The sequence below is a fragment of the Microtus pennsylvanicus genome, chromosome X (genome assembly GCF_037038515.1).
Source record: "Microtus pennsylvanicus isolate mMicPen1 chromosome X, mMicPen1.hap1, whole genome shotgun sequence".
NCBI classification, from domain to species: Eukaryota; Metazoa; Chordata; class Mammalia; order Rodentia; family Cricetidae; genus Microtus; species Microtus pennsylvanicus.
Genome location: NC_134601.1, coordinates 26667538 through 26678978, shown reverse-complemented (window position 1 = coordinate 26678978; position 11441 = coordinate 26667538).

Below are 11441 nucleotides of genomic sequence, written 5' to 3'. Positions count from 1 at the left end.
CACTATGGACTGCCACCCCTGGGCAGGTGATCCTAGAATGGAGGCTGAACAAATCATGAGGAGCAATCCAATAAGCAGAATTCCTCCATGGCTTCTGCTTCAGCTCCTGCCTCCAGCTTTGTGCCCCGAGTTTCTGCCCTGATTTCCTTCAATGTGATATGGAAGTAAAAACTGATAGAAACCCTTTCCTCTTCAGGTTGCTGATGGAGGAAGGTCATTGGCTAATAAAGGAACTGCCTTGGCCCATTTTATTGGTTAGAAGATAGGTGGGAGGAGTAAACAGAACAGAACGCTGGGAGGAAGAGGAAGTGAGCTCAGACTCCACAGCTCTCCTCTCCGGAGCAGACGCCTCAGAGAGACGCCATGCCCCAGCTCCGACCCAGGATGGACTTAGGCTAGAATCTTCCCGGTAAGACCGGTGCTCACAGATTATTAGAGATGGGTTGATCGGTATATCAGAATTAGCCAGTAAAGGCCAGAGCTAAATGGCCAAGCAGTGTTTAAATGAATACAGTGTCCATGTAATTATTTTGGGTAAAGCTAGCCGTGCAGGCGGCCGGGGTGTTGGGGACGCAGCCCGGCCGCTCTTATTACTACAGGTTGCTTTTGTCATGCTCTTCATCATAGCAATAGAAAAGTAGCCAAGATACTCAGCTACTCAGGAGACTGAGGTCAAAAGAGTGCGACTTTGAGGCCAGCCTGGGCAAAATAGTGGGAACTGCCTCAAAAGGAAAAATATTCTATTTTGGTTCTGTATTTACAGAATTTCGATTTGTTTTTATAGAGGTTTTTTTTTTAAGAAAAAGGATTTTATTTTGTAATTGTGTGTGTGTGTGTGTGTGTGTGTGTGTGTGTGTAAGCCAGTCTCAGGTGTTGTTTCTCAGATGCCATCCACCTTATTTCTTGAGGTCTTTCACTATGCCTAGAAGTCATCCATTAGCCTATGCTGGCTAGCCAGCAAGCCCCACAGCACCTCCAGTCTCTGACTCCTCAGCGCTGGGGTTAGAGGGACATCATCATCACACCTGTCTTTCTCACGTGTGTTCTGGGATTGAAATCAAGTCCTCTTGTGTGGAAGTACTTTGTTAACTAAGCTGTTACCCCAGCCCATCTTTTCTTTTGGACCACCAACTATACGATTGTTATTTCTTTTATTTGTTGTTCCATAAGACAGGATTTTATTTATTTAATGATAGTTGTTTCTTTTTTAGTTTCCTTTCTCATTCAGATTTGGTCATTTCTATTGCAAGTTCAGTGGTTTATTCTTCTGTTTACAATTTAATGAGTTTTGCATTGCTTTTCTTTTTTTTTGCTTTTTTTTTTTGAGACAGGGTTTCTCTTTGGAGCCCTAACTGTCCTGGAAATCGCTCTGTAGACCAGGCTGACCTCAAACTTGCAGAGATCCACCTGCCTCTGCCTCCTGAGTGCTGGGATTAAAGGTGTGCGCCACCACTGCCTGGCTTGAGTTTTACACTGTTATATTTTTAATTGTAAAATTTCTATTTGGCTCTTGTAATATATTCTATCTCCGCTAAGGTTTTTTTCTTTTCTTTCTTTTTTTGCTTTGAGACAGGGTCTCACTATGTAGCTCTAGTCCTACAACTAAACTCTGTAGACCAGGCTGACCTTGAACTCCCAGAGGTCTGCCTGCCTCTGCCTTCTGAGAGCTGGGATTAATGGTGTGTAAGACCATGCCTGGCTATTTTTTTTTTCATTTTTATAGCTTTTGATTGATAAAATTTTTATAATGTATGCTTTGAAATTGCCGACAGATAATTCTGGCGTCTGTGTCATCTCAGTGTTGACATGGATTTCCTTTTCTCATGGAAGTTGAGATTCACATGCCTTTTTATATAGTATTTTCTGTTGCATTTTGGATGTCGTAGGTATTGTCTTGAGATTCTGAGTTTTACTTCCTCACCCCCTGTCTTTTCTTCATCTTTCTCCTCCTCTTCTTTTTAAGTGAGGATCTCACGTGTAGTCTTGGCTGGCCTGACACTCACTATGTAGACTAGGCTGTCTTTGAACTCACAAAGATTGACCAGCTTTTGCCACATAGGTTCTGGCACTAAAGGCCTGCACCACTACACTTGGCTTCTTTTTAGAAAAGATGTTGAGATGTGTTGTGCAGGCCTGTGTTAGGGTGGATACAGAATTCCCTATTGGAATCTGCTGACTCTGGCCAAAATGAATTACTACTTCATCCTTTCTTATTTCAACAAATAATAGAAAATTTTCTCTCCCATCCTTCTTACTTATATCATCCTATAAAAAACAATAGTTTTAATCTTTTGTTGCTGTACAGGTTAGAAGTCCTGCTCCCTGTTTGAAAAAGGAGTGTTGCCTCACCTGTCTCATTCCAGTCTCTCTCTCTCTCTTTCTCTCTCTCAAAGCCAGATGCAGTGATTTGCATGAGTAAACCCAGCACTCCTACAGTGAGAAGGGAGGTAGATATAGGAGAATCACCTGGAATCAATACCCATCCACCCCTGCCTCCCCCTCTCCTGTTGTGTGACGTTTAGCTCCTTGTTAGTCACCCTCCAAATAGTAAGTAGAAAATAGGAAATGGGTGCTTGGCCTAGTCTGCCTCTTGCTGACCAGTAAAGATGGTCCCACTGAAACAATCCTAGGAAAAAGTAGAGTGCCAACTAGTATCATCTCTTGTATCTTGCTCTACTGAGGAGTTTAGGTGGTAGTTTACTTCCTTTGATCTTGCAGATATAGCTTTATGTAGGAGGTCCAGGGCATACTCATCCTCTCTGATTGCTGTCAAGTGTGGCTAGACATGGGTATCGGGTACAGATGACACTGCGGAGAAGGGACAGGTAGCTTTTCTGCTCTTCTAGAGCAGTCCATTTCTGGCAATTTTCCTAAATGGAAGAAGTTTTCCTTGGAACTCTTTTTCTTTTGACATGTGTAAATGTTTTGCTTGCATATATGTCTGTGCACCACTTGTATGCCTGGTACTCACAGAGGCCAGAAGAGAGCATAAGACCCCCTAGAACTGTAGTTAATAGACGGTTTCTAGATACCATGTGGGTGCTAGGAATCTTTCTGCATCACCATTCTTTAAATATTTATTTCACAGTTATGAAGAATAATAATTCTCTTCCGGAGGACCTGGGTTCATGTTCTAGCACTCACATGGCAGCTCACAAACAGCTAATAACTCCAGCCCAAAGGCATCTGATGCCTTTTTCTAGCCTTTGAGAGAATTGCATGCACATGGTGCATATACATGCAGGCAAAATACTCATGCACATACAATAAAATGGAAAAACATAATGTGTAACATGAAGGGGGGCCAAGCCTGCTTGTTGTTGAGGTTTTTGTCCTCCCACCAGGTTTTCCCAGCTGTTTAGTCCCAGAGAAAAATCACACAACGATCTCTATAAGTTATAAGCTGATTGGCCCATTAGCTCTACCTCTCACTAGCTAACTCTCACATCTTGATTAACACATTTTTCTGATCTATGTTAGCCATTTGGCTCAGTACCTTTTTCAGTGAGGCAGATCACATCCTGCTGCTTCGGTGGTCTGGGTAGGAGTGGGAGGAATCAACTTCCTCCTTCCCAGAATTCTCCTGTTCTCATTACGTCATTTCTACTTCCTGTCTGGTTTTCCTGCCTGTATTTCCTGCCTGGCCAATCAGCGTTTATTTTTGACATGATTGACAGAATACAGACAATTCTCCTACACCAGTAATGCATTGGAAATATTTGGTCTTATCAATGAGAAAATGGAAGTGAAAACAATATGAAGCCAAGGAATACTAGAAAGTTCCTGCCATTGAGTGTCTCTAAGGACTGGGGAGATGGCTTAGTGGGTAAAGCACTTGCTGTGATGAGGGCCTGAGTTTGGATCTGACAGAGTAGCCCACCTATCTGCAACCCCTGTACTTTCAGGGGAAATGGTAGATGGAGAAAAGAGAACCCCAGAAGCTTGCTGCTCAGCCAGCCTTGCTTACAAAGTGGTGAACAAGGAAGAGTCCCTGCCTCAAACAAAGACGGTACCTAAGGTTGTCCTCTGACTTCCACACACCTGCTGTGACATGCATGCACACACCTGCACTCACACAAGCACACACACACACACACACACACACACGATTGGTTAATAAAAAGAAGTGTATCTGGTTGGTATGATAAGTATACACAACCCAGTTACATCATAGTACACAGAGTTTTGGATTATTACAGAATTTCCAAAGGGGTAACTCCCCAGAAGCTATTTTTCCTTGTGTAGTGATAAACTAGTTGGGTTTAGCTTTATACAGAGTAGTAGTTTGTTCTCTCTTGATTGGACAGAGAGATGCAGTCCTCTGGTTTGGGTGCAGTTTGGTTGAACATACACATACGATATATTTCCATTTACCCTTTCTGACCTTTTCATACCCTGTTGTGTGCGCCAAGAAGTGGAGCTGTACACCAGGGAGTCTCGCTCCCCCTTTGGCTCCTGGTAGGTTTGAGATAAGGAATCAGTGGCAGGACATCAGAGGGAACAAACTGTGGTCATCTTGTTTATTTTTGCCTTTCTCCGTGCTCCAGTGCCTCAGACTGGCTACTATCCCTAAACTACATGTCGTAGCTCTCCTCATGGGAATTCTTTCTACTTCACGTTCTTCTTTTTCTTAAATGGTAAATACTCTTGCTCTCGTTTTGGCTGGAGGATGGAAACAGCCCTAAGTTATTGCGCTGTCTCCTTCTTGATTTTACTATTCTGCCAGCACCTTTGTAGATAGTCCTTTTGTTAAATTTTCTACTAATTATGCTAATTTGAGTATGCCATCTGTCTCCTGGCAGAACTCTGACTGAAGCAGATGAAGTTTTAATTCTCAAAGAATTAGAATACAATGAAATAAGCCTAACAAAATATGACTAAATATGATTCAATCTGTCTCTCTCTCTGATGAATCTGGGCTCTTGCAATGCTTTCAGATAATCATCAGAGAAGACAAGAACTGCAGTCTTCAGAGGATCATAGACATGCAAAGGTGTCAGTTCACTGAGTACTAATAATAACTAGCATTTACTCATTGCTGACTGTCTCCGTGCATTGTGTTAAGCCTGCTTTATGCTCAGTATTTCCCTTGTTCTCCTCAGCAACCCTATGAAGCATGCACATTTATTTTCGAGACAGCTTTCATGTATCCCAGGTTGGCCTTTAACTTGCTATTAAATGTTCCCCGAGGATAAATTTGAACTCCTGACCCTTCTGCCTCCACCTTTGCAGTGCTGGATTGACAGGTGTACAGCACCACATTCACCCGTCCCGCGATCATTAATGTTCATCATGTGGCTGTCAAGGCAGAATCTGAAGACTGTAGTGTTTGTTTGAAGTAAGTCAGGGATACGGTGGTATGATGCCTGTAATTCCAGTACTTGGAAGGTGGAGGCAGGGAAATTAGTTCAAGGCCAGACTCGGTTACATGAATTTGAGGCTAGACTAAGATATACAATGACTCTCTCCACCTATGCCCTACGTGCAAAACAAAACCAAAGCTAATCTAATGGCTTATGGTTAAGCGCACTGGCTGTTCTGGCAGAGAACTTGAGTTCAGTTGCCAGCACCCACATGGCGGTTCAGATCCAACTGTAACTGCAGTTCCAGGGGACCTGATGCCCTCTTGTGTCTCACTGGGCACCAGGCATGCACACAGCAGACACATACAGGAAGACTCTCACACATACACAGAAAAAAATAAAAACAATTTCGAGGGGCTATCAAGATGATTCAGCAGGCAAACCCTGAGGTCCTGAGTTCTGTGGAATCCACAAATCTACATAGTGAGGAGAACCAGCTCCAGTAATTTGTCCCTGATCTCCATGTGCACATTGTGGTGCATTCTCTCTCTCTCTCTCTCTCTCTCTCTCTCTCTCTCTCTCTCACACACACACACACACACACACACACCATATTAAACAACAGAGCAGCAAAAATGTAAAAGGAAACAAACCAACATTGTAGAGTAAGTCAGGAAGCTAAAGGAACCTAAAGGAGGAAGTAGCCAGTATTACTTCTGTTGTAGAAAGAAAACCTTCCGCTGCCTCTCCTGTTTCTATTTTTAATAGTTTTAAATTTATTGATTCTATTCTTTTATGTGTATGAGGGGTTTGCTTTCATGTATTCATGTGCCAGGTGCCCTCCGAGATCAAAGGAAAGTGTCAGATCCCCTGGGACTGAACTTGTAGACGGTTGTGAGCCGCCATGTGGGTGTTGGGAATCAAACCTAGGTCCTATGCAAGAGCAACAAGTAAGTAAGTGCTTTTTTTGCAGCAAGTGCTCTTAACTGCCTGCTTTTATTTATTTGGTCTTGTAGTGATTTCACATGAGGAACCTTGTAAGAGGTTTGGCTGGCAGACCTAGGACCATTATTGCAGTGACTTTGAACAAATCAAATAAACTTTGAATTTCAGATGCTTCACCTATAAAATGGAGATAACGCAGGGGGAGTATCTCTCTTCTAAAGTGCTTGGGGTCATGAAGGACAATACAAAAGAACAAAAACAACCTATGCGAAGGTGTCTCCTCCTTCAGTCTTTTGGGTCTTTCTGGTAGATTTCCAGTTGTCTTAACAGTTTGGGAAAGCTGAAGACAGTTACCAAGTAACTGAGTTGTAAATAACCACAGAAGGTCTAGCGAAGCAAAGATCATACCTTCGATTTTCCAGAGTTGTGTTTTCTCCTGCGGGCCCTTTATATTAAAATCTGTCCTGAACTTAGAGTGTTGATCCAAGCACTTCATCAATAGTCCTTTCTAATTACACAAGAGACTAGTTCTATCTTTTTGGTCTTCTGGTTTGGGCTCTGTATGAGCAGCTGTTGCCAAGGTCTAGTGAGCCGTGACTGGGAAGCGCCTGTGGAGCCCAGCCTCAGGCGGAGTCTCACCGCTTACTAGTGTTTCACATTACCCTGTTTTGTTGATATACTTAAGCAGGTCAACCTCAGTATTCCTGGCTGGGAGACAGAATGTGGAAAAAACTGTTTATATCAACCATGTCCTTTACCTTCCTATAAAAAAAATAACCTTTTAAATCTCACCAGGCTTCTTTAATGTGATTTGAGCTTTGTAAGCCTTAGCTGCTGGAGAGAGCTAATGACTGTGCGCACACACAAGCCTCTACTTATTAGAGATAAATAAAAACAACTGGTTCCGTGTCCTAATTCTACAATTCTCCTTCCCCCCTCTCTCTTGCTCTCTCGTGTGCACATGAGCATATGTGTGTGTGTATGCGCGCGCACACACACACGTGCACACATGTGTGTTGTGCATAGATGAGATGGTTTGGTGGACAAGCCTGATGATCTACGTTCAGTTCCCAGAACTCATACACATAGTCAGATGCAGTGATGAGCATGAGTTATCCCAACACCCCTCGGTGAGATAGGAGGTGCACACAGGAGAATCACCTGGAAGCTCACAGGCCAACTAGCCTGGAGTATGCAGTGCAGCAGCAGACCCAGGAGACACCTTGCCCAAACAAGGTGGAAAACAGAAACACTGGCCAGTGGCTAAGACTGTCAGCTTGAGGCTGGGCTCCACAGGCGCTTCCCAGTCACGGCTCTCTAGATCTTGGCAACAGTTGCTCATACAGAGCCCAAACCAGAAGACCAAAAAGATGGAACTAGTCTCTTGTGTAATTAGAAAGGACTATTGATGAAGTGCTTGGATCGACACTCTAAGTTCAGGACAGATTTTAATATAAAGGGCCAGCAGGAGAAAACACAACTCTGGAAAATCGAAGGTATGATCTTTGCTTCGCTAGACCCGCTGTGGCCATTACTCGGTCACTTAGTTTCATAGCAGGCACATTACCCATTGAGCCATCTCCCTCACCCTGAATGCACTTTCCATTCATTGGCAACTAAGTAGGATCTTTTCAAGAAACTGCCAGAGGTTTCCAAAGTGGTTTCATCATTTTATATTTCCATCAACTGTAGGTAAGGATGCCAGTTTCTCTATATCTCCGACAACTGTTACCAATCTTGACTATAGCCGTCCTACTGGAATTTAATTTGCATTTCTTTGGTAGCTAGCTTGCTTGATTGAATAATAAGTTGACTGATTGATTGCAGAAGAACATTTGAATACCAGCTACCTATATTTATACAGTTATTTCTATAATTGTTTTTAAATACATATATGCTCAAAAGTTTTGTGCTTGGTGGCACACCTGTAATCTCAGCCATTTGGAGGCAGAAGGCAAAAAAGGTTGTGAGTTTGAGGCCAGCCTCGTCTGCATAGTAACTTCCAAACCACCCATGGATATACAGCAAGATTCTGTCCCCAAAATGATAATTTATGGGCCAGCAAGATGGTTCAGTGGGTAAAGGCACCTACTGTTGAGCCCGAGAAAATGAATTTGGTCTCCAGAACATACATAGTAGAAGGAGAGAACCAGTTCCCTTTAGCTGTTCTCTGACCTCTGTTTTTAGAAGCTTGGTACATGTGCCCATGCACACACACATACACTTTATTATTTGTAAATATTTATAATTAACAATGGACGAGACAAAGATATTAAGGAGCATTTGTCCTCTTCAGGAACTTGTCGACCATCTGAATCCAGACACTTAGCAGTTCTTACTACAAAGCAAATCCCCTTTGCAATCAGGACACGGGTATGTGACTTAGATAAACTGACTCCAAGGATATATTCCTTGAATGGGAAGCCAGTAACATACAGAAATCAAAAACCTTTGTTTGAGACCATAATAAAAATGTACCTCCTAGTTCTCCAAAGGTAAGGCGTGCAATTAGCCATGGTCATAGTTGTTATGATCAAAGTTAGCTAATATGCTCTGAGACCATACTGCTTCTATGAATAACTGAGCAAGCGGGTCCAGTTCTTAGGAATATAGGATTGTTTCAGTAGGTGACTTAGGTCACAGGACTCTTCATCAACATGGCCAATAATTTTATTAGACTTGTACTTCAGTCTAATGCTCTTTTGACCCAGCCACCTCCAGAGTGCCACCTGATTTTCTGCCACAGGGTTTTCCACCAACATATCTGTTATATAGCTCATCCATCCTGGTACCTACTCCTCAGAGGACCTGAGGGTAACAGTAGATGCGGTAGTAACAGTGGCTGTTAAGGTGTTGGCTGTGTAGCTTAGAGTCTGCTTCTCCAGCCCAACCAGTCATTCTGTGAGCCTCTTAATACACTTTCAGTACAACTTTCTGCCCAAAATAGTTATCAATTTCTGTCACTAACAGCCATGAACCCTCCAGATTATACAGGAAAAGGACAAAAGCACCATATACAGCACGATAAGAGTTAGGACAGACTCTGGGAACCTAATCCGGTTTTATGCCCACCCAAATAAAATAACTACAGGTTGTGTAGAAATGCTAGTCCACTCTTACCACTAACTTTCCAGGTCACCATAAATTAAGAGACTCATTAACATCTCTCCAATTTACCACTACTGAGGCAATAGTTCTCATAGTTAAATTCCCATGAGAATCCCTTGAGGGCAGGGGAGGACTAATAGCAAACCCCAGAACCTAAAGTCTTAAATGAAGCAGGTACTTGTAGAATTATATTTAGTAGAGGATTGCCCTAGGGGTAGTGGTACAATGCAGTTCTAAAACAGTTCCATCCATCCCCTTATCATGCAGATTTTGACCCTTCTTCTGCTCTGGGTCCAAGTTAAGACTGACTTAATTCTATATACAAGGGTCTGTCACTGACACAAAATCTCTTGATGTTCTTGGGCTACCCACAAAGAATATCCCCTCCAAGTATAATTCAGGAACAATGAAATTGTGTATATACTTTCACATTCTTGCTTATTGGGCACACTAAGCACTTGTTGGACCTAGTTTGGTTTTTCAAGACAGGGTTTCTCTGTGTAATAGTCCTGGCTGTCCTGGAACTCGCTTTGTAGACCAGGCTGGCCTCAAACTCCCAGAGATCCCTGCCTCTGCCTCCCAAGTGCAGGGATTAAAGGTGGGCACCGCCGCCACCACCCTATGAGCTGCTTGATCTTAATGACAAGGAAAGACAAGTTTCAGCAGTGCCAAGAGGAACAAGGGACTTCTAGACTGCACAACATTGTGTGTGACTTACAAATTAAACAACAGAAAAGATCACAAATCTTGGCTTGCTACCAAATCATGCCTTCAGCACCACTGCCTCTCCCACTTGGCTTTATTTTTGTCCTAAGTTGTTTTTGATTGCTGTGATAAAGCACAATGACCAAAAGCAACTTAAGGGGAGAAAGGGGTTTATTTCACCATACAGCTTAGAGTTCTTCGCTGAAGCAAGTCAAGGCAGCAAGTTGAGGCAAGAACTGAAGCAAAGACCATGGATGAATGCTGCTTCTTGGCTTGCTTTTCAGGCTCAAATTCAGCTACATTTCTTAAACAGCCCAGGACTACCTGACCAGGGTGGGGTCACCCCTACTGGGCTTGTCCCCTCCCACATAAATCATTAATTTTAAAAATGCTTCATACATTTGCCTGTAAGGAATCTGATGGAGGTATTCTTTTCAATTGTTTTCCTTCTTCCCAAATTACTCTAGCTTGTGTCAAGCTGACAAAAAGCTAACTAGGACACTTCTGAAAATAAAACCAAAAACATCATTTTGTTTCTTGTAAAACAAATATCACAAACACCATTTACTGAAAGCTAATAACAGAGAATGAGGTTTATAAAGACATAAAATTTATAGCCAAAAACCAACCAAAGATTAATACCCCCAGTGAGAAGAACAATGCACTCACTGTTTAGTACATAATTATATGTTAAATTAAGTGAAATAGTATACTTTGAAATACAACTCATTAAGCAAAAAAATCTAATGTTTAGTTATAATGGGCTGAGTTTGCAAATTAACATGGAATGTTAAATTTTGTTCAATGTATTTTATTGGTTTGATTATATAAATTGGAGCAAACTGAAGAGTTCTTTAACTTAAATAATATTAATCCAACCTGGCTGCGCCAGGTCCTAGTATAGACCCTGGGTGAACTAGCATAACACTTGCAATGCCCTCATTGCCTGGGAGCTGTGATGGGCTCCAATTTTAGTTGAGGAACTGAAAGCACAGAGAGATGATTGTTTCATCTCTCTGCAAATAGTTCATATAGTAGCACTGAGATTTGAACCCAGGAAGTCAGGCTCTGGTGCCTGGGTCCTGGTCACTTAAAACAGAGCACTGTATTGAAAATGAAAATAGGGCTTCCAGAGAAATGTTAGTAATTGATTTGAAAATGCCAAGGATGTTAGAAAAACAAAAACAACTTGAGAAGTACAGAGCTGCCTTGGAACACAAAGCTATCTGCTTTCCTTGCTCCAACTTTTAAACCGTATGCCTTCGCAGTTCATTAAGGTAATTCTATCAGCTGCTCCTCACCAACTAACTTGTAGCATGCATGCTCTATCTTAGAATGGTTACTATACCACATCTTCAGGCACGTGGGTGGTTCTACCTC